This window comes from Rhinolophus sinicus, linkage group LG03, assembly GCF_036562045.2.
Source record: "Rhinolophus sinicus isolate RSC01 linkage group LG03, ASM3656204v1, whole genome shotgun sequence".
Lineage (NCBI taxonomy): Eukaryota > Metazoa > Chordata > Mammalia > Chiroptera > Rhinolophidae > Rhinolophus > Rhinolophus sinicus.
The window spans coordinates 174,212,794-174,237,287 of record NC_133753.1 but is presented as its reverse complement, the minus strand read 5'-3'; the positions used below and the strand labels follow the sequence as shown (position 1 = coordinate 174,237,287).

Here is a 24,494-nt window from a genome sequence, read left to right as displayed (position 1 = left end):
TACATAAATATTTGTCACACGAAAGAAAACAACAACAAAAAGCTAGTACACTTTCCTCCAGGTATCCCCAGCACAATGTCAGGCACTCATTTCGGTGACTACAGCACAAGTTGTATTTTAGTTCACACTGTCCCCTTCCTCAGATGTGCTTGTACAGCGCACAAACTACATAGCTGCATACCGTGGCTCTACTGGGACCCTATCCTTTACTATTGTGGGGTTCCCAACAGGGGCTGGCATGGTTATATGACTGGGAACAAAGGATGACCATCTCTGTAAGATGCCAATGACTGACTGGAGAAAGAGTCTATTGAAAACAGATCAAAATCAACCTTTTGAGAAGCATTATTTTTCATTAGTGGAGAGCTAAGGGCAGAGTCCTGAGAGACCCTCGGAACTGACATAAAAGTGGGGTGATAACAAGCCTACAGGGACATGGGTGACAAAGGTAGGAAGGCAGGAGGCAAATCACAACAATACTGTACCTAAAAGCTAAGGTGCAACAGCTTCCGATATCTGAGAATCAACAGCTTCCATTCTGGGCTGGGATTCAGAGTTGATAGTGGTCTTAGTGAGCACAGTTCTGCAGAGTGAAGGGCCAGGTACCTGGTGGGAGAGACAGCATTTGGGAGAGAGGGTTAGGATTTGAGGACGTCGAAACAAGGAGACTATATATGCACCAAATACAAAGTCCGGGGGCTGGAGGGAAAGAGGAGAAGGAAAATACATCCCAACAATGATTGGAATGCATCAGTTGTGCAAAACAAAACTCCTGGGAAAACCAAGCTGTATCTGGATTGTGGCTCAAGGGAACTGATAATGGGATAAAAAGCTTTTGCTTCCAGGACAGCAGGTGAGCCCAACCCAGGTTAGGAGTTAGCAAACTGCTTCAGATATCAGCGTGAAAGGAACTGATCGGGCCAGTCTAACCTTCTAGTATTAGAGTAATCCTGAAAAGAACCACCTGCCACAATAGGTAACCCTAGCCGCCAGCTTCACAGAATGACTGGGAGGGAAGCTAAACTGTAATACCTGCTCATTCTTAGCCATGAAGGGAGTCTCTTCAGAACAGTGCTGGAGTACCGTGGAAATTTTCCACTGCCCCTATGTATACAGGTCAGTGTTTCTCTGAACTTGAACCTTGGACCTCTGCATCCAAGTCACCCTGAGGTGCTTATTAACAAAGCAGAGGCAAGTCCCAGACGGTGGCGTAGAAAGACCCTACTACTCAATCTCCTCCACAGACACATCAAATGTGCACCTATATAGAGACCAATTCCTCCTGAAGAACAACTGAGCGTTAATTGAACAGCTTTTGCACAACAAACGAGAGATGGACCACATAGAAAAGGGTCAGGAAAGACAGAGACAAGGTAATTGTGGGAACCCCACCCCTAACTGGATGGTCTGCAGTAGGAGGGATATCACTCAGGGGCTCATGGGGGCATACAAGCCTGCTATGAGGCATTGAGATAAGTCAGTGATTTAAAGACTAGACTAGACTTGAAAAAAAAAAAAAAAATCCATAGTAACCCCTAGGTACCTGACAAACAAATGGGAACTGCAGGAAGAAAAAATTAAGAAAATGATCTCAATTGCATCAAAAAGAATAAAATACCCAGGAATAAATTTAACCAAGGAGGTGAAAGACCTGTCCTCTGAAAACTGTAAGACACTGATGAAAGAAATTAAAGATGACACAAACAATTGGAAGGCTATACTATGCTCATGGATAGGAAGAATTAACATAATTAAAAATACTACCCAAAGAAATCTACAAATTCAGTGTGATCCCTATCAAAAATACCAATAGTATTTTTCACAGAAATAGAACAAATAATCCTAAAGTTTACATGAAATCACAAAACACACTGAATTACCAAAGCAATCCTGAAAAAGAAGAACAAACTTGGAGATATCACACTCCCTGACCAAACTATTCTACAAAGCTATAGTAATCAGAACAGTATGGTAGTGACACAAAAACAGACACATAGATCAATGGAAAGAAATAGAGAGTCCAGAAATAAACCCAGTGTTATACAGTGAATTAATCCATGACAAAGGAGGGAAGAATACACAATGGGAGAAATGACAGTCTCTTCAATAAACGGTGTTTGGAAAGCTGAATAGATACATACATACAAAAAAAAAAAAATGAAACTGGACCACTTTCTTACACCACATGTAAAAAAAAATAAACTCAAAATAGATCCAAGACTTACCTTAACCCATAAAACTCCCAAAAGAAGACATAGACCGAAAACTCTTTAACATCATTCTTAGCAATATATATATTTTTGTATATGGGAATCTTTATTTTGACAAATAAGTGCAGTATAAAACAGTATATTTTTTGAATACATATCCCTGGGGAAGGGCAACAACAGCAAAAATAAATAAATGGACTACATCATACTAAAAAGCTCCTGCTCAGTGAAGGAAACAATCAACAAAATGAAAAGATAGTCAACTAAATGGGAGAAGATATTTGCAAATGACTTATCTGATAAGAGGTTAATATCCAAAATATATGAAGAACACATACAATTCAATATCAAAAAAGCAAACAGTTCAATTAAAAAATGGGCAGGGGACCTGAATAGACATTTCCCCAAGAGAGACATACAGATGGCCAGTAGACATCGGAAAGACGCTGAACATCACTTATCATCAGGGAAATGTAAATCAAAACCAAACACCTGAGATAATCAGCTCATACCTGTGAGAATGGCTATTATCTAAAAATGTTGGCAAGGATGTGAAGAAAAGTGATCCCTCTGTGCACTGTTGGTGGGATTGCAAATTGGTGCAGCTACTGTGGAAAACAGTATGGAGTTACCTCAAAAAATTAAAAATAGAACTACCATATTATCCAGCAATTCCATTTCTGGGTATTTATCCAAGGAAAACAAAAACATAAATTCAAAAAGTCATGCACCCCTAAGTTCATTGCAGCATTATTTATAATAGCTGTGATATGGAAGCAACCTAGGTGTCCATTGATAGACAAATGGCTACAGAAGTGACATATATATATATATATATAATGAACTATTATTCAGCAATAAAAATAAATAAAATCTTTCTATTTGTGACAACATGGATGGACCTAGAGGGCATAATGCTAAGTGAAATAAGTCAGAGAAAGACAAATACTTTATGATTTCACTTATATGTGAAATGTAAAAAACAAAACTAATGAACAACCCAAACAAACCAGAAACAGACTCATAGAAACAAAGAACAAACTGATTGCTGCCAGAGAGGAGGGACATAAAAAAGGTGAAGGGAAACAAGCGGTATAAACTTGCAGTTATAAAATAAATAGGTCAAAGGGGTATAATGCACAGCAGAGGACACATAGAGTCAATAATCTCATAACTTTGTATGGTGACAGACGGTTACTAGACTTACGGTGATCACATGGTAAGGTATATAAGTGTAGAATCTCTATGTGGTACACCTGAAACTAGTATAATATTTTTGTCAACTATATTTTAATAAAACAAACAAAAAACAAGACAGGCTTCCAGGATCCACCCTAGACCAAATGATTCATGTTCTATATCTTTAGGGATGGGATCTGGGACTCTGTATGTTAATCAGCTTCCTAAGTGATTCTGTATGTATGCAGCAGTTTGGGGGTTATTGATGTAGACTGGGGGTTCTCAGACTCTAGCATGCAGCAGAACCACCTGGAGGGCTCCTTAGCACACAGATTGCTGGCCCCACCTCCAGAGTTGCCAGTTCAGAATCTGGGGATGGTGGTGGTGGGGGGCTGTAACAAGTTCTTTGGTGACACTGCTGGACTTAAGGACCACACTTTGAGAACCACTGCTATAGACAGAGAATCTCTCTTCACCCGGCAATGTCTTAAAAACTAAGCAAGTATAAAATCCACTTATCATTCTGTTAAGACAGTGGATTGTAATGGTGGCACTAGATCTTCTATTTTGAGATTTGGATCTTGGGTAGAATTTAACAAGTGTAAGTTAGCTTGGGACTTTTTGAAAGCTTTCTTTTCTTTGCCTCTTAATGATTCTGCTTCCTATACATTTACTGTGCTGGTTCAATGGTTCTGTTTACCTCGGCCCAGTGCTGGCCCTGTGACTGGGGAGAGGTTTTGCATCTGTATGGGATCCACTCCTGGCTCCAACTTAAATCTACATAACATATGCAAAGGTTTTGATAACCAGTTTAACCAGTAACCAGTTTAACTGAACGTTCCCCCATCCCAACGGACAAAGCCGAACTCAGTAAAAAATTCCACTATAGGCCAAAACAATTTACATCCTGGTTAGAAAATATAAAACTTGAGACCAAACAAAGACTCGACACAGGAGTTCGCAGTAGTTTCCAACAGACTCTGCCCAGCGGACTCTTCTCTGTTTCTACCTGACTCACGAATGCTTTCACAGCCCGTGAGCGAGCAGACACAACACATTCACATACCTAAATGCACAGGCTTCCACTACCCTATTGCCCAGATGACTAACACCCATGACCTTTTTTTTCATCTTGTTAAATAACTTGGAGTTTTAAATTGACAACATGAAAAGGGATCTCACCTGGCCAGCCCTAATCTTATATATTGTCCCAGTTCCAAGTTTATAGTATCACCAGACGTGTCCTTTTCTCCTGTTTGGTGGTGATTTGCAGAAAACTATTCAGCTTTGTGTTACCTTGGGCTCAAAAACAAAAGCCAGCCCTGTTCTTCACTTGCCATAAAGAGATACCCTGCAAAAAATGCTTACCCATAAAAGAGAAACCTGAAAATATGCTGAAATTCAGAAAGTGTTATTTTGGGGAGCTTTCTGGGACAGGATGTCCCCATCATCAGCTAAAGGAAGCTCAGCTTCTGATAAACACAATTTTGCCTTGCACAGATCAAAGGGAGCCATTTCTTGAAGGAAAGGATGGAAATATTTGATGAGGCCCTTTTGCAGACTCCCCGTAAACAGGATAAGCCCTATCAATGAAAGCTCACACTCAGCCAGGCCACCAGGAACAATGGAACAGCAAGAAAAGTAGGTAGAAAGGAAAGAGCCTCAGAGAGCCCGGGTCCTGACAAGATTGTTCTGCTAAGAGAATGGCTGTAAACAGGATTAGCTGTAATGAGATTATCAACCCAGGACCTAGAGGTCTCAGTTGGAGAGTTCAATGTTGCATAAAGAAAAGACACAGAAGCAGTTTGTAGAGTGAGAGGATTACAAAGCAAGGGGTAAGGGCTTTCCCTTCCTGGTCCCTCTGGTCCAGGGATGCCATCTCTCCTGGGCTAAAACATGAGTCACTGTAATTACAAATATTGCTTTGCAGGAGCAGAAGAACCAGCAGCAAAAGCACGAGAGTAGTGGGTCTCAATCAAGGGACGTTGGCAATGTCTGGAGACATTTTTTGTTGTCACAACTGGGAAGGCGGGTGCTCTTTGCATCTAGGGACAGAGGCCAGGGATACTGCTCGACATCCTACCATGCACAGGACAGCGTCCCAACAATACCCTTTTCTGGGTCCTAAACCTCACCCAGACCTATGGCCCTGACAGAGAATGAGCAGGCTTCCCCAAGAACTGTGCTTCCAATAAAAGAGCATGACTTAGACATAGAAATGGGTCACAGAAGAAACAAAAAATAATGACAGAAAGTGAGTCAGGGATACAGGTTGTATAAATACGACACTTTTCCATTCTCCTTTCTATAAAATAAACTGGGGGCCACGCCTAGGTCTCCAGGAACTACAGGTTGAAAACCACTGCCTTAACGTCCTAGAGCTAAGAGAAGCATTTTTGGTAAAGTGATCCCAAATTTGACTTTAAGTGTTCTGGCACCAATATTAAAAGGGTACCCAGCCCAGTCACAGAATCCATGGGGTATAAGAATACCAGTAGATGTGGAAGACTTCCATTTGCAGGCAGAAGCAAGGATCTGGAGATTGGAGGGCAGGTAGAGACCTAAGGCACAGCTCAGAGTCATCGTTAGTGTAGAGGGCTTATGTCACAGGTGGTCTTTGAAGCTGTGGGAGTGGATGAAATTACAAAGGGACAAAAGTCGAGTGAGAAGAGGTCTGAGCATGGAAAATGGCAAGCAGTTCTGCAATGTCACTTAACTTTTTATGTGTAGCTGATGTTCTCCATTCTACTGCAGGTTCTGTACTATTAAGGGCAGGTTTAGACACTTAAATTTTTTTTTTTTTATCCTCTTATGGCTTGGACAGAGTAGATACTTAAGAATTAAATGTAGTAAATGAATTAATTAAATAAACCTCCATCATTAAACTTCTCCATCATTAAACTTCTGGAAAGAGCCTTCTTTTTGCCTCCATTCCCTTTACTTTTTTTTGTAAATTTTTTTTTTTTAATTTTATTGGGGAATATTGGGGAAGAGTGTGTTATTCCAGGGCCCATCAGCTCCAAGTTGTTGTCCTTTAGTCTAGCTGTGGAGGGTGCAGCTCAGCTCCAAGTCCAGTCGTTGTTTTCAATCTTAGTTGCAGGGGGCACAGCCCACCATCCCATGTAGGAGTCAAACTGGCAACCCTGTTGTTGAGAGCTCATGGTCTAACCAACTAAGTCATCTGGTTGCCCCTCTGGCAGCTCAGCGGCAGCACGTAGTTTTCAATCTAGTTGTGGAGGGCGCAGCTCACTGGCCCCTGTGGGAATCGAACCGGCAACCCTGTTGTTCAGAGCTCCTGCTCTAACTGAACAATCCAGCCATTCCCATTCCCTTTACTTTTAACTATTTGAGTTCCACCTCCATCACAGGACTGAAAACTGTCTTTAGCAAATTGTCTGACTTCTGCATTGCCAAATCCATCGGCCTGTTCCTGAGAATCCTTCTGCAAACTGAGCATTCAGCACTGTGAACACCCTTCCTTCACTTACCAACTGCCTCCCATAGTTTCTAAATCACTACGTTTTCTTGGGGTTTTGTTTGTTTGTTTGCTTGTTTTTCCAATCTGCTTGAATATTACTCTTCAGCCTCCCTTGCTGGTCCTGTTCCTCTCTTGGTCCCCTGAAAGAAGATTCTTGCTCAAATTTCTTTTTGTCTCTCTCCTCTCCTTTTTCAAACTCTACCATGACAATCTCATCCAAGGTCTCAACTATGGCTTCTTTGAGGATGACTTGGGAATCTAAGACTCAAGCCCTGATCCTTTTGGGCCTGGTCCTCTGGAATTGAGGGAAGGAGCAGGCACCTTTGAACAAAGTGGCCAGTAGCCCTGGGTTGATGCTGGAAGCACACACTGGTCTGATGAAGTAGACCAGCATGGAGGTAGAGTGGGGAACACAGAAGGAAGATTGACATTGGGGGTGGGGCAGTCAACCAGGGTACAAACTTGAAGGACTGGAGTAGAAATAGGAAGGGGGAGAGATTTAAAGTCTGGTGTCAGTTCAAGATGGCTCGTACCGACCCCGAGTTCTGATCATGACACAGCTCTTGCATGGGTAGTGCACTCCTTATAGAGTACTGACTTCCAGACCATATTTCCACAAGGCTTTGCCACATCACTCTCCTGGGTTCTCTTCGTCCTTCCTCCATGCTCACTTGGCATTTGGTCTCCACCACTCTGCACTTGGCTTGTTTCTTTTCATTTCTTTTTTCATTTTGCTGGCTGATATCCACTCCCATGGCTTGAGATACTATTTTTAGGTTGGCACCTCCCAAATATGTATCTCCAGCCTATACTCCAGAACTGTAGCTCTGTCTACAGATTCCATAAAAACCTAAAAATCAACATTCCCCAAACAAATCATTATGCCCCAAACTGAAGCCATTCTCTTCTTCTCCAAGCTGACTGTTCCTCTGCTTGTGTCCTTTCTCTTGATAATGATACTGCCAGCCACCAATCATCCCAGCCAGAAACTGGAGAGTCATCTTTGACTCATCTTCCTTCATCCATCCGTAAGTCAATTTTGCCTCTTAATTATTTGTTCATTTGGTCACACTTTTCTTTCTCCATTGCAAATTTCTTGGTTATCCCCCATCATGTCTCACCTGGATATTTCAGCCATTTTTTAACCAGTCATTTGTGTCCAGTTTTACAACCCCTGCGATCTGACCTCCATGCCACTCTATAATTTTCAAAGTAGAAAGTTGATGATAATACTCCACGGTTCAATGACTTCTCATTTCCTACCACCAGATAAAATTTAAACACGATCCCTAGCACACAATCTCCTTCCTGATTTGCCCTCTTCCTTTTAAGTTTATTTATAGCCCTTTCCGAGTACTAAGTACCTCATGCTTCATCTACAACTAGTGGCAATCTCCTGAATAGCCATGGTTTCGTAATTCCTTGCCTTTACTCATGCTTGTTGCCAGCTGGAATGACCTTTCCTTGTATCCTGGGGGAGGCCAACTCATCCTTGAAAACTCAGTTCTTGTATCAGCTGCTCTTTGAAGCTTCTTCTGACCTTTTCTTGTTTCTCTGTACACGTCTGCTACCACACCCCTGTACATACCTGTAATCTAGTACTTAGTGGACTGAATTCCTCGCTTAGGCTTTTGTCTTCCCCACTAAAATCTGAGCTCCTGGAGCACATGTTCTTGTCTCACGGTTCTCTGTCCTTCCTAGCTAGCATAGCACTGCTAAAACTGTGTTCTTCAGAGTTCTAGTCCCACAAGTAAATAAAAGGCATCCCTCACATGAGAATCTATGGTCAAATATGTTTGACAAAAGCTATATATTTGATAATCACATGAGCTCAGGGAAATCTTTCAGCAGAGACCTGTGATCTGGTTTAACTCAGTCCCTCCAAACCTCAGGGCAGGGGAAGAGCCGTAAGCAGGTCCTTACAACACAAGAGCAAAGAGCAAAGATGGAATGGGGCCCAGGGTGACCTGGGAGAACAGAGGAGACGCTGCCCAGGCTCAGGGGCTTAGGCAGCACTGCTGGAGGAAGTGATCTTCATCGCTGACGCTAGGACAGTCACCAATTCAATCCCCAGCAAGGGAAACACGGGTATCCTAATACCTCCCGAGACTGAACTTCTGGATTGGATGTGAACATCAGAAGAGTTTACTATGTGAAGAAAATCAAGTCTTCCAGCATGTTCTCTTCTCACATTCATTCCTGTGGTCAGACTACAGCTTTGAACTGGCCTGCCCCAGGCTGAATCATATCTCTAAACGCAACTCACTTAACATCTTCCATCTATTATCCTATTGTTGTTGTGTTTTCCTGTGACTGTCTTAGTGGTCTCCCATCACAATACTTTAGGCTTCCTGGGGGGCAGGCACGGGTCATTCACTCTGTTCTTGACTGGAAGTTCCAAGCACACAGTGGGCACCAAACAAATGTTTATCAAATGCAGGAAATACAAGCACAATTTATTATTTCCTATTTGCATTGAGGCAGCAGAGATACAAATGTGATGACGCACAGCCCGAGTTCAGGTACCTGGAGGCCCGGGGGGGGGGGCAGGGGGGGGGCATTTTCTGCACCTGCTGAGGCTGAGGAAGCAGACCCTTTTCATTGGTTCCTATTTAACTCCCAGACACTGGATGGCAGAAAGAAGCAGAGAAGCGCCTCTGACTTGGTTATCCAGTACATGCCCCGAAAGAAGGCCAATTGGTTTAAAGACATCAGGCTATATTTCCAGCTTTGCACAGAGGCAGTGCAGCATACGGGTTTATGCTAAGCATTGCGCTCAGTGCACATACTAGAATCCTGGCCTCACCACTTGCTGTCTGTGTGACTCTGGGCAAATTACTTGATCTCTCTGTGCCTCAGTTTTCTCATCTATAAAATGTGGATGATAATCATAGTACCTACCTCCTAGGACTCTTCTGAGGACTAAAAGATTTACAATACATGTGGAATTAAGAAGAGTGCCTGGCATGTAGCAAGTGCTACCAGTATATGTTTGTAAAATCAGTCAATCAATATTAGTGGGGGCAGATCCAGGATGAGACAATAAATCGTGACCAGAGAGTGAAAATTATCTGCAGTGCCAATACACATTGTTTAAAAATTGTAATTAAAGCTAGTACTTCTATTGCCTGATTCCATTCTCCCAACAACCTACAAAGTGGGTATTATTTCATGTTTTACAGAGGAAACAGGCTCAGAGGCTAACATTCTCAGTGCTGTATAGCTCCACACTCGGTGATGGAACCAGTTCTCAAATTCATGCCTGTCCCACTGCCAAGCCCAATCCTTTCTTATCAAGTGATACTTTCTCTTATAGGGGTGTTTCGGTTAGAGGCAACCCAGTACCTCCATGACTTACTGGTCGGGACGTGGTTCATAAGCGTCTTAAATCACACAATTCATGTCAGCTCACGTATATGCGGTGTTTTCCTGAAAATAAGACCTAGCCAGACAACCGATTATCTCCAATATGTCTTTTGGAGCAAAAAATAATATAAGATCCGGTATTATATTATATTATGTTACATTATATTATATTATATTACGTTACGTTATGTTATATTACATTATATTATATATTACATTGCATTACATTACATTACATTATATTATATTATGTTACGTTATATTACATTATATTACATTATATTATATTATATTATATTATATTATATTATATATTATTTTTTGCTCCAAAAGACACATTAGAGCTGATTGTCCGGCTAGGTCTTATTTTCGGGGAAACACGGTGTTTAGAACTAATTAGTACTTTTATTGGAAAAGTTGTACTTGCACATGATTTTTTTTTCTTTCACACACTACAATGAAAAGCAAGCCTCTTTCCTCCTTTACCTTTTCCACCCTCACCATTTTCATTCCCCAAAGTCTTGGACAACATTTCAAAAACAAATGCATAGATCATTTTACTAATAGTTATTTTGTTGTTTATTGTGCACTAACTCTACCTTTATCTCTTGAGAGGATGTCTCTTTTAGAAATGATCAATGTATTCATAAACATTTTTTAAAAATACACAAATGAGATCATGCTTTCATAGTGATACAGACTTCATTGCTTATATCCCCAATGTACAGATGAGGAAAGAGAGGCACAGGTGTGACTCAGCAGCTCACCACAAAATTCTCCTGGATGTCTGCCTGGGCTTCTGTCAGATCCACTTGGTTGAATTTCTATTCAGTATTATTCCTGAGGTCTTACTGTAAAGCACATGTTCTTTGGGTTGCCCGCTTATCTCTAAGTTGAAGAAGACGTGTTTTTTCTGTTTGTTTTCTCAACCTTCAGCTTCCATGACCTTTAAAAAAAAAAAAAAGTAAGCACAAGCTGAGCTAGTCTAAAAGCAGCCTGTTTGTAACATGATATGGGACCTGGACGGCAACCAGCTAAACCTTGGTGTAAGGTTCTCCAAACACATTTCAACAATTTTTCCAAGTAGCAATTGGTTTATTTCCATTGAAATACTTGAAGATGCTGAATTAACAGCATGTTTCCTAAACTATTGAATGAACAGTGGTAAATGGTAGTTACATATGTCAGAAGGGGAAATAGAGAGCTAATGATTTTTTTCTTTTTTTCTTTTGAAGCTTAAGCACATTTTAACATTCCTTGTAGTTAGCCAAATGCCTTTTTAAGGGTAGAATTGGATAATACAACATTCTCATAGTCCACAGTTTTTCGTTTTTGTTGTTTTTTTTAAGATTGGTAATTGACGGACCAGATAAACTTTAACATCTCTTTCTGCTTTAAAATTTATGATTCTCTATTAAAAGAAAGTCATTTGCTCCCTAAACCTGAAAACCCTGGTGAATTATGTAAACCAATTCTTTAAAGTGTTTCTGAATTGTTTTTGTTTGTTTCAAAGAATTTACTGCACATATGTAATATATATATAGTATTAGGTTGGTGCAAAAGTAATTGCGGTTTAAAAGGTTAAAAATAACTGCAGAAACCTCAGTTACTTTTGCACCAACCTAATATCACACATTGTTTTACCGAAGCCATAACTACCTTTGCCATTGTAGACATAATCGGTGATCTTTCTGTATGAGAATATCATTAAAAAACACAGATGAAATGATGGTCCCCTCCAAACCTAAATGGTAGAATTATGTGATTTAAATTGTGGAGTTAGGACTAATCTCTTAGGCTTTAGAAATTGCTCTCACTCATCCTCTCTAGCCTCCCTTTTCTCTTTTATCTAAGGAGGGAGAGTGAGGTGGGTAAATATGACTAAATTTATGAGAGTTGAAGGAAACACAGTATAACTCTTAAAGTCCTACTTTAATGCCTATGACTAATGAAACATTAATTATAGTGTTACATAAATCTTGAGGAGATTTCCAAGCCGTCTGTTTTTCTTTTTATTCTAGTAACTCACTATCCAGGAGTTCTACCCTATCAAGAATAGCTTCTTCTCATTCGCTGTCCTCAACCGTCCAATCCAAATGTGACATTTTCAACCTCCAAAAGGGGCGTTCGGTTCCCTCCCCACCCTTCCACATGTCTCTGTTCTTCTCCCAGCCCCAACCAATATCTTTCCTCTTCTTGGAGCATCTGAAACGGCTCCCCACTGCCTAGCTGCCTGGAATTGCTCTCTTGGTCCAGAGCTGTAGTGTGACCCCAGAGGTCTCTCCCACCACCCCAAGCTGGCCCAGAGTCACTGTCATTGTGACCACTTTTAGGGTTTTTCTTGCTGCCTTGTCCAAAATTCCCATCTCCACCAATGTCTTCACCAGCATGGCCATACTTGCCTTCCTCTGCCAATCATCACAAAAGCCACGCCCTCCTAGTCACCATCAAATTCTCCATAAGGGCTTCTGCTGCTATCTCTAGAACATGTCAACTGGGGTCATTTGGACCCCTGCTCTGGATCATTCGGCAATGTCTGGAGACATTTTTTGTTGTCACAACTGGGGAGAGGAGTACTCTATCGGTATCTAGGGGGCAGAGGGCCAGGGTGCTGCTAAACATCCTGTAATGCACAGGACAGCGCCTCACAACAGAGACGTCAGTAGAGCCTAGGTTGAAACACCCTGCTCTAGGAGACACTGCAGGCCCTTCTTCTTTCCTTGTACCTTTGACAGAAAGACAAAAACAAGACTAAACAAAATCTGTCCTCCAGGCACATCCCTGAAAACTGCTGTTCTCTTCCTCACTTCTCAGCTCAGGATTGGAGAAGTCAAGCAGGGTCTGTGAGAAGCAGCCTTTCCATTCCCCACGTGGGTCCTTCTTCTCCCACCTGGGCAGGGGCGGCAGCAGAGGGGCTCCATCTGGGCAGAAGAACCCATTCCGATCAGTGGTTTGCAACCCTAGCTGTACATCAGTTTCATGTCATTTCAATTTTTAAAAAATATTTATAATACAGACACTCAAAATTCAAATTAAATTGGTCTGGGATGGGGTCAGGACGATATTTGTTAAAATCTCCCTAGATAATACCAATGTGCAGCCAGCGTTAATAACCCCCTGGACTGGCAGCCTGCTCAATGGAGGGAGACCTCCCCAAAGAGCTGTAGGGAAGTACTCTTCTGGGACCATTAGCATTATCGGGCATCCAAACTTCCAGGAGGAGGGAAGTCTTTTAATAGTCAGGTCAGCCTGGCTCATCAAGGCAAATTCAGATTATTTGAGGGTCTTTGTTCAGAGTCTTTCTAAATCTCAAACTGGGGCTTACGCTAATTTTAAATATTTATCAAAACCAGGAAATGAGGGCAAATCAAAGATTAAAAGCTATCTTCATAATTAAGCACTGTCTGCTAGCTATTTATTTGTCTTGGGGAAAAATGTTTCTTTCCTCTCATAGAATGAGAAAATAATCCTAAACGAAAGCTTTGCAATGAAGTATGGTTTATGAAAAATAATGGGATAGTATCATAAATCACAAACATTGTCTCTATGAAATATGACCACTCTAATTCTGTACATTTCCTTCCTATTTCAATACAATGGAGTCTTTACAAGACAAATTAATTTAGCATTAACCTTGGGATCATTACTCTGCTTTCACTGATGAAACTGATAAAATAAAAATACTTCTCAATGCTCAGGAACCTCATTAAATAATCTGTAACATAGCTGAATCATATCTAACTTTGGGTTTTTTTCTTCTTTTTCTTCAGCCACACACTCAGCATTCTATAGAAGAATAAACATTGGACCCAAGTTGGGAAGCCTGGAGTTGAGTTCACGCCTTGGTATGACTTTAGTAAGTCATTTAACTTCTCCAGATGGTTTCCTTGTCAGGAATGTGCTGGTGTCACCAGGTGATACATAAAATTCTTTTCAAGTTTGAATTAGCAAGAAGGCAGATTACCAGTTTGACAACACTAAAGAACAATGAAGTGCCTGGTTTATTGCCTTGGCATACAGTGTGGAAACATGGTCTATACCAATCAATAAAAGCGAACCGAGTACTCTCTCTACAAAAAAAAATGTGGGGCATTGCGATGGAGAATTCAGAGAAACAGTAATTACATCTCCATGGTTTTACTATCAATGCAGTTATAATTTAGTAGGAGACATACAGTTACATCAGATAAAAACATTTAGAAGTACCAATTGGTATTTCATTAAATCAGCAAACATTTATTGGAAACCTAATGCGTGAGTTAGATCATAGATAACAATGCTAATACATTTAGGGAGAAGTTGTGACTTTTCTTCCTTCGTATAAACTGCAGCAAAACACTACATTAACACTTCAGTTGGTGGCATGGTGTTATCTACTGTCTAGAGTATCTTTCAAGTATCTAACTTAATGCTGTGGAAATAACACGTATTTATCTGATTCTTGGGTAATTGTAAAAATTCTCTCCCAATCATCTGCTCCTCCGGCTGAGATGATCAACCTGAGCTGTTCCCTTGAATGTTTCTAAGTTGAGAGCTGATGGTCATCAATAATTTGGTAGCTAATTTAATTAAATACGCATTCATTGAGTATTTAGAAGGATGTGTGCATCTCAAGCATTGTGTAAAATGCCGGCGATACAGAGAGTAAATATTATTTATAACTTGCCTATATAGTTCATAGTCAAGCAGGGAAAAATACAGGGAAATAATTGAATTGTGGTCCACAGTGATAAACATACACTGTGTGTTTATCTGTTCAATGGGTCTGTTCAATGTTCAGAGGTAGCTCATGTATTCATTCATTTAACAGATATGTATTTAGTGCCTATTTCCTCTAGTCACTATCCAAGTCTTTCGTATATACTGGGGGGGGGGGTGGGGGACGGACCAGACATAGTTTCTAACCTCCAATGGTGCCCACAGATTACCAGAAGAATAGACAATAAACAAGTGAACACATGAATAGCAAAAACAGTATGTAATTTCCAGAAGTACTAAGTTCTATAGAAGAAACAAACAGGGCGCAGTGATAATGGAAGAGGTGGACCTACACCCTTAAAGTGGACTAGAAAGGTTTCTCAGACATCTCAGCTGAGGCTTGAAAAACAGAAGAGCCCATCACACAAAGAGCGGAGGCGAGAGTCCCCAGATCAGAGGCCACAGCGTGGGCTAAGGCTCAGAGACAGAAATGAACACAGTGTGTCAGAAGACCAAACCGGATGCTGTGTTAAAGAGGAGAGTGGTGGAGATGGGGCTGGAGGCAGACCACGCAGGGCTGTGTGGACCACGGTGAAGAATTTTTTTAAAGCCCAATGAAAAGCCACCAGAAGATATTAAATTGGGGATGGCAATAAGCCATTTCGTTTTGAGAAAATGACTCTGGATGCTAAACAGAGACTATGTTGGAGTAGAACATTCGTGGTTATGGGACGACCATGTAAAAGGTTGAGGTACCTGGACTGGGCTGGTGGTAGTGGGCACGCAAAACAAGTATGGTTGGATTTGAGGTTTATTTTGGAGAAAGAAACAATAGGATTGTGACAGATGCGGGGGGAATGAGGGAAAGAGAAGACTCCTGTGAAGGTGTCGAGGAGGCCGCTGCACACACAAGCCTGCATCTTGGGGAAGAGTACAGGGCTGGGGACAGAAATGAACAAGCCTCTGACATCTGTACGCTATCAAAGGAGAGCAACAGATTTCTAATCCCTCATGGAATTAGAAAGAGAGGGAGCCCTCCCTGTCTTGAGTAATTCCAACATTCATAGGAGCTAAAAAATGTGCTATGTTCAAGGTCCCTTCAAGGGTTTATACACAGATGACCTGTGTATAAAAAGCAACATGGTATAAAGGAATTGGTCAGGATATAGCATCAATAGTTTTCTGATTTCATAAGGAGAAAGATGAGAAAGTTACAAAGCTGCTTGATACACAGGGGAGGAACTATGGCAGATTTCCTGGGAAGCTAAGGAAACACAGGCGTCAGACTCCTTCACTCGCACGGGCCCCTTATAAGCCCCTGGCTATAATTTTTTATTCGTAATTTAGTACTTGTTTTTCTAGAGGGCCTCCAAATTATATAAGCTCCGGCCTCACAAAGTCTGACTCTATCGCTGGTGGGGAAAATTAAGGAACAGAACAGACAATCAAAAACCACCAGGGACCTGACAATGGTTGCTGATGGGGTCTTTTTATAATACTACCTCTGGGTTGGGACAACTACAAGTTGTGGGCAGATGGATTCTTTGAAGGAAAGCTTTCATGTTCAAAGCTACTTCCTGACCTATTCCCATGTACCATCAGCAGAAGCATGGTGACAGCACCGGGCAGGAGAAGGATAAGGCCTAAGCCAGGGCTGGGACAGTGGAGTTGAACCATGAGCACCACTCTGGCCACCGGAACACCTTGTGGGCAACCAACGGAGTGGACCAACCTGGGCAACCAAGAGAATGCTTAGTTCTTCAAACCCAGGTAGTTTGAAAAAGGGAAGAAAAAGTAAACATGGATAGGCAGGCTGGCTACATAATCTGGAGAGCCCAGTGTAAAATGGAAATACGGGTGGACCTCTTGTTCAAAAAGTATTGCAAATTGCAAGATAATGACAGCAGAACATAAAAGAAAGAGGCTGGGAGCCTTCTGAACAGTGGGCCCTATTGGGCTCCACAGGTCACACACCCATGAAGTCAGCCCTGGGGAGAGAAGAAAAGTTATGGGCAGGGTTGTCACATTTTTGGGCAGGTACTATATTCTGGACACAGGGCAAGACATTCACGATCCATGTTATCTTCCCAACAACTCTGAGAGAAATATTGCCAACATTTCAGAAATGTATTACCAGCATTTGAGAAAAAGTCTCAGAAAGGGTTATTTGCACAAACACATGCAGGTAGGATGTTTGTGTGAGCTGAAGGGGAGGGAAAGAAGAGACCGGAAGTCCTTGCCCAAGTATTTAGAACCAGAAATATTTGGGCTTCTATCATTAAGCTCATTTAACAAACCACGTTGTCAAAATGGCTTGATTACGATTGTTGCGAACCATGACTGAGGCAGTAAGTAGGAAATTGAAAACACCATCATCCTTTACGATGTCCTTGAACCATTTGGCTTCGTGCTACTGTGAAGAGTTGTCATTCCAACAAAAGCAGACGCCTTTGCTTTTGTGAAAGCTTCCAGGCTTTCGGTTATTGTATTTAGCTACTCTGGTTGGCATAGGGTTAAATGACGATTGCTTTATTTGCAATTTATTTATATTAAAAGTGAAAGGTCAAGTTCACACAGGGTGAAATAAAGGACTCTGTATAAACATGCACACAAACGCAAGTGTTCCCTGCCAAAAATATCCGAACAAACCAAACCAGAGACAAGAAATACCTCCTCAGCTCAAAGGATACAGTTCTACCTAGCCTCTTCAATGGATGAAAAGAAGTCTTGAAATTCAAGACTGAACTCAATCAAACACAAGCTTAATGTTGTTCCTTAGTAGATGCAAAGTTGTGGGAGAATTGCTACTTATCTGGTTAATTTGAGCACTGTGGGCACCCACATTACAGACGGAGGCCAAACACATCTATTAAGGAATTGAAATTGTCAGGTATTTCACTGTCTTCAGAGTCACCTGAACACTGTCCTGTTGTCACTCATGCTTCTCTATTTACACACATCTAAAAGGCATAATTAAGATTCCTTTCATAGAAAGGAAAATTACTTTATTACTTGAGTACAAACATACAGACACATGCTTATACGTGGTCTTCAAACATCGGTCGGTGTTCTTAGCCTTTATGATGTTTTAGCAAGGAGAGTCACTGTAGGAGCTGAATATGCCTGAATCCCCCAGATGACAGATGTGTAATTTTTAAAGTACTTGTGGAACTGACATGGTTGTCACCAAGGAGTCATGGCTTCATATCAATATGAGGAACTGGACCTGAGCCCATAATGCACCTGTGCCAACTCTGTGGCCCTAGAAACTGGTGAAACAGGTTTGGTACTTACTTTGATCTACACACATGAAACTCAGGGCTTTCACTGAAAGGAGAATTTATAGGATTGTGGTTCTGGTCCCTTTTCTGAGAAGGGAGGAGATGGAAATTGGCAACTTTTCTTTCACCCATCTGAAATTGGCAACTTTTCTTTCACTCTATATGAAAGTAGCAGGCAAACCTACGAATTCAATTGTTCAATATAAGGAAACAGTCCTGCATAAAGTACAGGGAACAGGAGACAGGATATTATGCTAAGTGAAATAAATCAGACAGAGAAAGACAAATACTGTATGATATCACTTACTATATGTGGAATCTAAAAAAGCTGAACTCAAGTAAACAGAGACTAGAATGTTGGTTAACAGGGGTTCAGAGGTGGGGAAAATGGGGCGATATTGGTCAAAGGCACAAATTTCCTGTTATAAGATGAATATGTATTGGGAATCTAATATACAAGACAGTGACTATAGTTAACAATACTGTATTACATATTTGACAGTTGGGAAGAGAGCAGATCATAAATGTTTTCACCACAAAAAAACAAATGGTAGTTATGTGACATAAAGGAGCTATTAGTTAACTCTATGGTGGTAATCATTTTGCAATACTTAAATGTATCAAGTCAGCTCATTGAGTTATCAAATAAAAACTTTAAACTTACACAATGTTGCATGTTGATTATATACCAATACAATAGAAAAATAACATACGCTAAAAAAAATAAAAAGGAACCTGCCAGACTTTCCCAGAATGGTTGTACCATTTTGCATTCCCTGGGGAATGTATGGAAGTTCCTGTTTCTCCACATCCTGGTCACTATTTGATTTAGTCAGTCTTTTTCACTGTAGCCATTCAAGTAGATGAGGTGTTGTAGTAACTCCTCAAGTTTTAAATTTGCATTTCCCTAATGACTAATCAAATTGAGCATCTTTTCATGTGCTTATGTGCCACACATATATCTTTGGGTTTTTTTTTGTTTGTTTGTTTGTTTTGAATATTCACTTTTTTTTATTGGGTCCATTATTTTCTTATTGTTGAGTCTTAAGAGTTCTTTATGTATCCTGTATACAAGTTACATATATGCTTTGTAAATATTTTCTCCCAATGTATGACTTATCTTTTCATTGTCTTAACTGTATTTTTTGAAGAGCAGAAGTTTTTAATTTTGATGAATTCCAATGTATCAGTCTTTCCTTTTATTGGTCATGGCTTTGTTGTATTTAAAAAATCTGCATAACCTAAAGCTATGAAGGATTTCTCTTATGTTTTCTTTGAGAAATGTTAGTGTGTTGGGTTTTTATTGAGGCCTCTGATTCACTGGTATGTGATATGAGGTATGGGTTACAATAGTTCAATTGTTTTTTGTAAATGAATATCCAATTGTTCCAGCACCTTTTGTTGAAAAGACTGTCCTTTCTCTAGTGAATTGTCTTTTTACCTTTGTTGAAAATTAGTTGCCCATTTTTGTGAGGATCTATTTTAGACTTCTGCTCTATTCCACTGACCTGTTTGCCTGTCATTACACCAACATCACGCTGTCTTGATTACTGAAGTCTTACTGTATAATAAGTCTTGAAATCAGTCGATAGTTCTTCAAGTTTGTCCTTTTTCAAAGTTATTTTGGTTTTCGGTTTAATTTGTTCTTTTTCTAGTTTCTAAGGTGAAGCACATATCATTGGTTTGAGATCTTCCTCCTTTTCTAATACAGGTGTTTTTGTGCTACAAAAATTCCCCTAAGTACTGCTTTAGAGGTATCCCATGCATTTTGATATGCTGTTTTAAATTTTATTTGCCTTCAAAGTACTTTCTAATAGTTTTGATTTCTTCTTCCCATGTGTTATTTAGATGCATGTTATATAGTTTCCAAATATTTGGGGAATTTTCCAGAGGTGTTCTGCTACTGATATTTAATTTTAATTGAAACTAACTCCATTATTATGGTCATAGAGTATACAAGAATATGCCAAGACTTGTTTGAAGGCTCAGAATATAGTCTATCATGGGTAAATATTCTGTATGCATTTGAAAAAAACTGTGTGCTCTATTGTTAGTTGGAGTGTTCTATAAATATCAATTAGGTCAAGTTAGTTGATGGAATTATTCATGTCTTCTTGAAGTCTTCTGACTACTTGTTCTACCAACTATTGAGAGTGATACGTAAATCTTTGGCTAATTGAAGATTGATCTATTTCTCCTTGCACTTGTATAAGTTTTTGCTTAGTGTATTTTGACGCTCTCTTATTAGATGCATAAAAATTTAGGATTGGTGTCTTCTTGGTGAATTGCTCTCTTTATATTTATGAAATGACCCTTCTTGTCCCAGGTAATATTCTTTTCTTTAAGTCTACTTTGCCTGATATTAATATAGTCACCCACCCCAGCTTTATTTTGATCAGCATTAACATGGTATATCTTTTTCCATTCTTTTACTTTTAACCAATTTGTGTCTTTCTATTTATAGTCGGTTTCTTGTAGGCAACAAATAGTTGAATCTTATTTTTTTTAATGCAATCTGACAATCTCTGTTTTTTAATTGGGGGATTTAGACCATTTATATTTTACACAATGACTAACATGGTTAGGTTTAAATAATTCATCTTATTTTTTGTTTTCTATTTGTCTTATCTGTTCTTTACTTTTTTCTCCTTCTTATTTTTTTGTATTGTATATTTTTTATGATTCCATTTTATCCTATCTTATCGCCTTTGTTGGCTGATTAGCTAAAATTCTTGTTATTTTAATGGTTACTTTAGGGTTTATAGTATGCATCTTTAATTTATCACAGTTCAACTTAAAGATATAATACCACTTCATGAATAGTTCATTTCTCCACTTGTATCTTTTGTTCTATTGTTGTCATGCATTTTACTTTTACATATGTTATAAACTCCACTAAATTGTTAGTTTCTTGTTTAAATAGTAAATAATCTTTTTGTATGATTTAAGTATTTTTTATAATCTTAAAAATTTCCTCATGAAGTTACAATTTCTAGTTTTCTTCATTCCTTTGTGCAGATGCATATTTCCATCTGGCATCATTTCTCTGCAGCCTGAAGGACTTCAGTTAACACTTCCTGTAGTGAAGTTCTGGTCTGCTAATGACATATTGTTTTCAACTTTTTTGTCTGGAAAAGCCTTTATGTCACCTCTGTTTTAAAAGGATGATTTTGCTGTTGACAGCTTTTATTCTTCAGAACTTTAAGGTATTGTTCCACTGTCTTCTTGCTTACATTTTTTCTAACAAGAAATTTGCTGGCACCCGTATCTTTGTTAGTGAGTATATTTTTTATAATATATTTTTTGTATTTGCTTTAAAGATATTCTCATTGAAATTTGTTTAGAATAATTTGATTTTGCTGTGCCTTACTGTGATTTTCATAATTATTCTTGTGCTTGGAGTTCATTGTGTTCCTTGGATCTGTGGCTTTATGGTTTTCATCAAATTTTAAAACATTTCGGCCACTAACTCTACAAACATTATTTCTGTATTAGTTATTTATTGCTGTGTAACAAATTTCTCCAAAATTAAGCAGCTGAAAACAACACACTTATTATATCACTCTTTCTGTGGGTCAGGAATCTGGGCACAGCCTCGATGGGTGCCTCTGGCTCTCATGAGGTTACAGTCAAGATATTGGCCAGCAGCCATTTCAGATACATTTCCAAACTGACTCACATGCTTGTAGGCATCCTTGATTCCTTGCCAGGTAGACCTCTCTCAGGATGGTCTCATGCTATGGCATATGGTTTCCCCAGAGAAAAGAGATCCAAGAGTGAGAGAGAAAACACCCAAAATAGAAACGAGAAATCTTTTTATAATCTAATATTGAAATTTACACACCATCACTTCTGCCATGTTTTGTTCATTAGAAGTGAGTTAATAAATTCTGTCCATATTCGAAAAGTGGAGAATATCAGGAGTCAAAGATCATGGGGAGGGGGGCATCTTAGAGGCTGCATATCCACTCTTCCTTCAGAAGCTGCAGTTACATATACATTAGGTCACTTGAAGTTGTCACAGCTCATTGATGCTCTGTATAATTTTATTCTTTTTAATTTCTCTCTATACTTCATTTTGGATAATTTCTCTTGCTATGTCTTCAAGTTCATTGAAGTTCTACAAAGTCTAAGTAGCTATTAGTCTAATCCAGTGCATTTTTCATCTCAGACATTCTACTTTTCATCTCTAAAAGCTAAATTTGGGTCTTTATTATATCTTCCATGTCCAGATTTAATTTTTAGAGCATATGGAACAGAGTTATGATAATTGTTTTAATGTCCTTCACTGTGATTCTAACACCTGTGTCAGTTCCAACTCATCGCTTTTTTCCCTCATATTTTCCTGCTTCTTGGTACTTTTTTATTGGAGGTCAAATATTGTGAATTTTACCTTGTTGGATTCTGGATAGTTTTGTATTCTTATAGACATTTTTTGTTTGTTTTAGAGCAGAGTTAATTGAAAACAGTTTGATCATTTTGGATATGCCTTTAGGATTTCTTAGGTGGGACTGGAATAGTGTTCTGTTCCCCACTACTGAAGCAAGGCTCATCTGTGTACCCTACCCAATGCCCCATGAATCATAATAGTGTTAGTCTATAATGGGAGAATAAGCATTATTTCTGGCCTATGTGACAGCTGCACATTGTCACTCCTTATCCTTTTGGGTGGTTCTTTCTCTGGTCTCCAGTAGTTCCTCACATGCCTGAACTTATCAGCTAAATACTTATTCAAAGGAGTATTCTCTCTCTCTCTCTCTCTCTCTCTCTCTCTCTCCTCTTGATTCTGTCCTGAGAACTCTAATGGCCTTGGCCATCTCCATCTCTGTATCTCCTCAACTCAGGGTCTTCTCTGGGTTTCCTTTTCCTGCACAGTTCCTATAAATTATCTCCAAGTAGTGCGTTGAGACAATTGCAGGACTCACTTTGATTTTTTTCTGTCTCACATAGATCACTGTCCTTTCCTGATAATCAGTGTCTTGAACACCATTGTTTCATTTTTATTTTGTTTTGTTTTGTTTGGTTTGGTTTCAGTTGTTTCAAGAGGGAGGGTAATTCTAGTCCTCCACTGTGGCTGGAAGCAGAAGTCTGGTCTCCAGGCAAAACGTTTTGGGTGGACATTAGCAACCTTGCTGAAGTGGCATGCCAAACATTTCTTCTTTTCTTTCTTTGCAGTGGACAGGGATAGAGGAGAAACTTTGATGTGTATGGGAACAGGTGAGAGGAGAAGGAAACGATGGACTAGTTTTTCTGCAAGTTTAGAAGCTGCTTTTCAGAACCCCACCCATATATTGTTTCTCTAAAACTCGTCATGCATGCTGTCATTAGATTTCTGTCATTTGTGGTTGGAGGCCCACAGGTGTTTTGCTTAGAACCCAGAGCTATGTTACGGCCAGACTCTGACTAGTGTTTTAGAAGATAATCTTTCTTGGTTCATGTCTATGAGGTTAAATTAAGAAGCTGATTCTTCTCTATTAGGCATACCGAACCGTTATGGTGCTGTTCACCAACGGCCATTAATATGTCAGTGGCATCACTGTATAAATCCTATCTTCTGTCTGCAAAAGGAATACTGATTAGTTTGACTACACCAGAATCCAATTAGCTTTTCCTCTTCTCATCTAATTTTTTAAATGTAATTTTGTTAATGTGGATTTTAATAGTGATTTATGACAATAGCATTCCTTTACCTTCTCATGTAACCAGGTAAGTTCTTTTTGAGGTTAAAGTGCAGCAAGGGCTGTCTTGCCCATAATTGTCATTCTTGTTCATTTCCTGTTGTAGTATTTTGGATATATTTTTAATCTTCTACTTTTAATCATACTCAACTGCACCCATTCTCAGGCTGACTTAGTGTACTCTTAATGTCAGATTTTACAAAGCACACGTTTCCTGGAAAGGCTGCTCTTCTCTTCATTAGCCAGGAATGACAGGAAATGTTCATGTCAGCATTATGAGAACCATCATCTCCTACAGCCAGATGAAGAGAGTTCATACCAAGTTATGTAACCCAGAGGGTTTATCAAATGGTTTAGTTGGGGTCGAGGGACAGTATCAGCTTAAAAGCAGCTTGGACATTTCTAAAGGAGGGAGGAAGCGTTGGAAAACCCATCAGATTAAATATGTTTTCTGCCCTGGAATTTGTTATGAACCCTGACATTTGTCTTAGTCATACACCGACTTCCACAATCCTCATAGATAAGCACCAAGCAATTACCAGAAAAATGCTGCAGTGTGGGGAATGGCATGCTCGCAATCTGAAAGAGCCAATGTGCATCCCCA

At 39.7% G+C, this 24,494-nt stretch overlaps 1 long non-coding RNA gene across 1 annotated transcript in view; it reads right to left on the bottom strand.

Moving 5' to 3' along the window:
- Positions 1-491: 491 nt before the first annotated feature.
- LOC141570717 (uncharacterized) overlaps positions 492-24,494 on the bottom strand; it is a 94,061-nt gene continuing 70,058 nt past the window's right edge. The window contains exons 2-3 of the long non-coding RNA XR_012495160.1: positions 11,001-11,179; positions 492-606 (exon numbers count right to left, since the gene is read on the bottom strand). This is a non-coding gene — a long non-coding RNA (uncharacterized LOC141570717). The remainder of the gene's footprint in view (positions 607-11,000; positions 11,180-24,494) is intronic.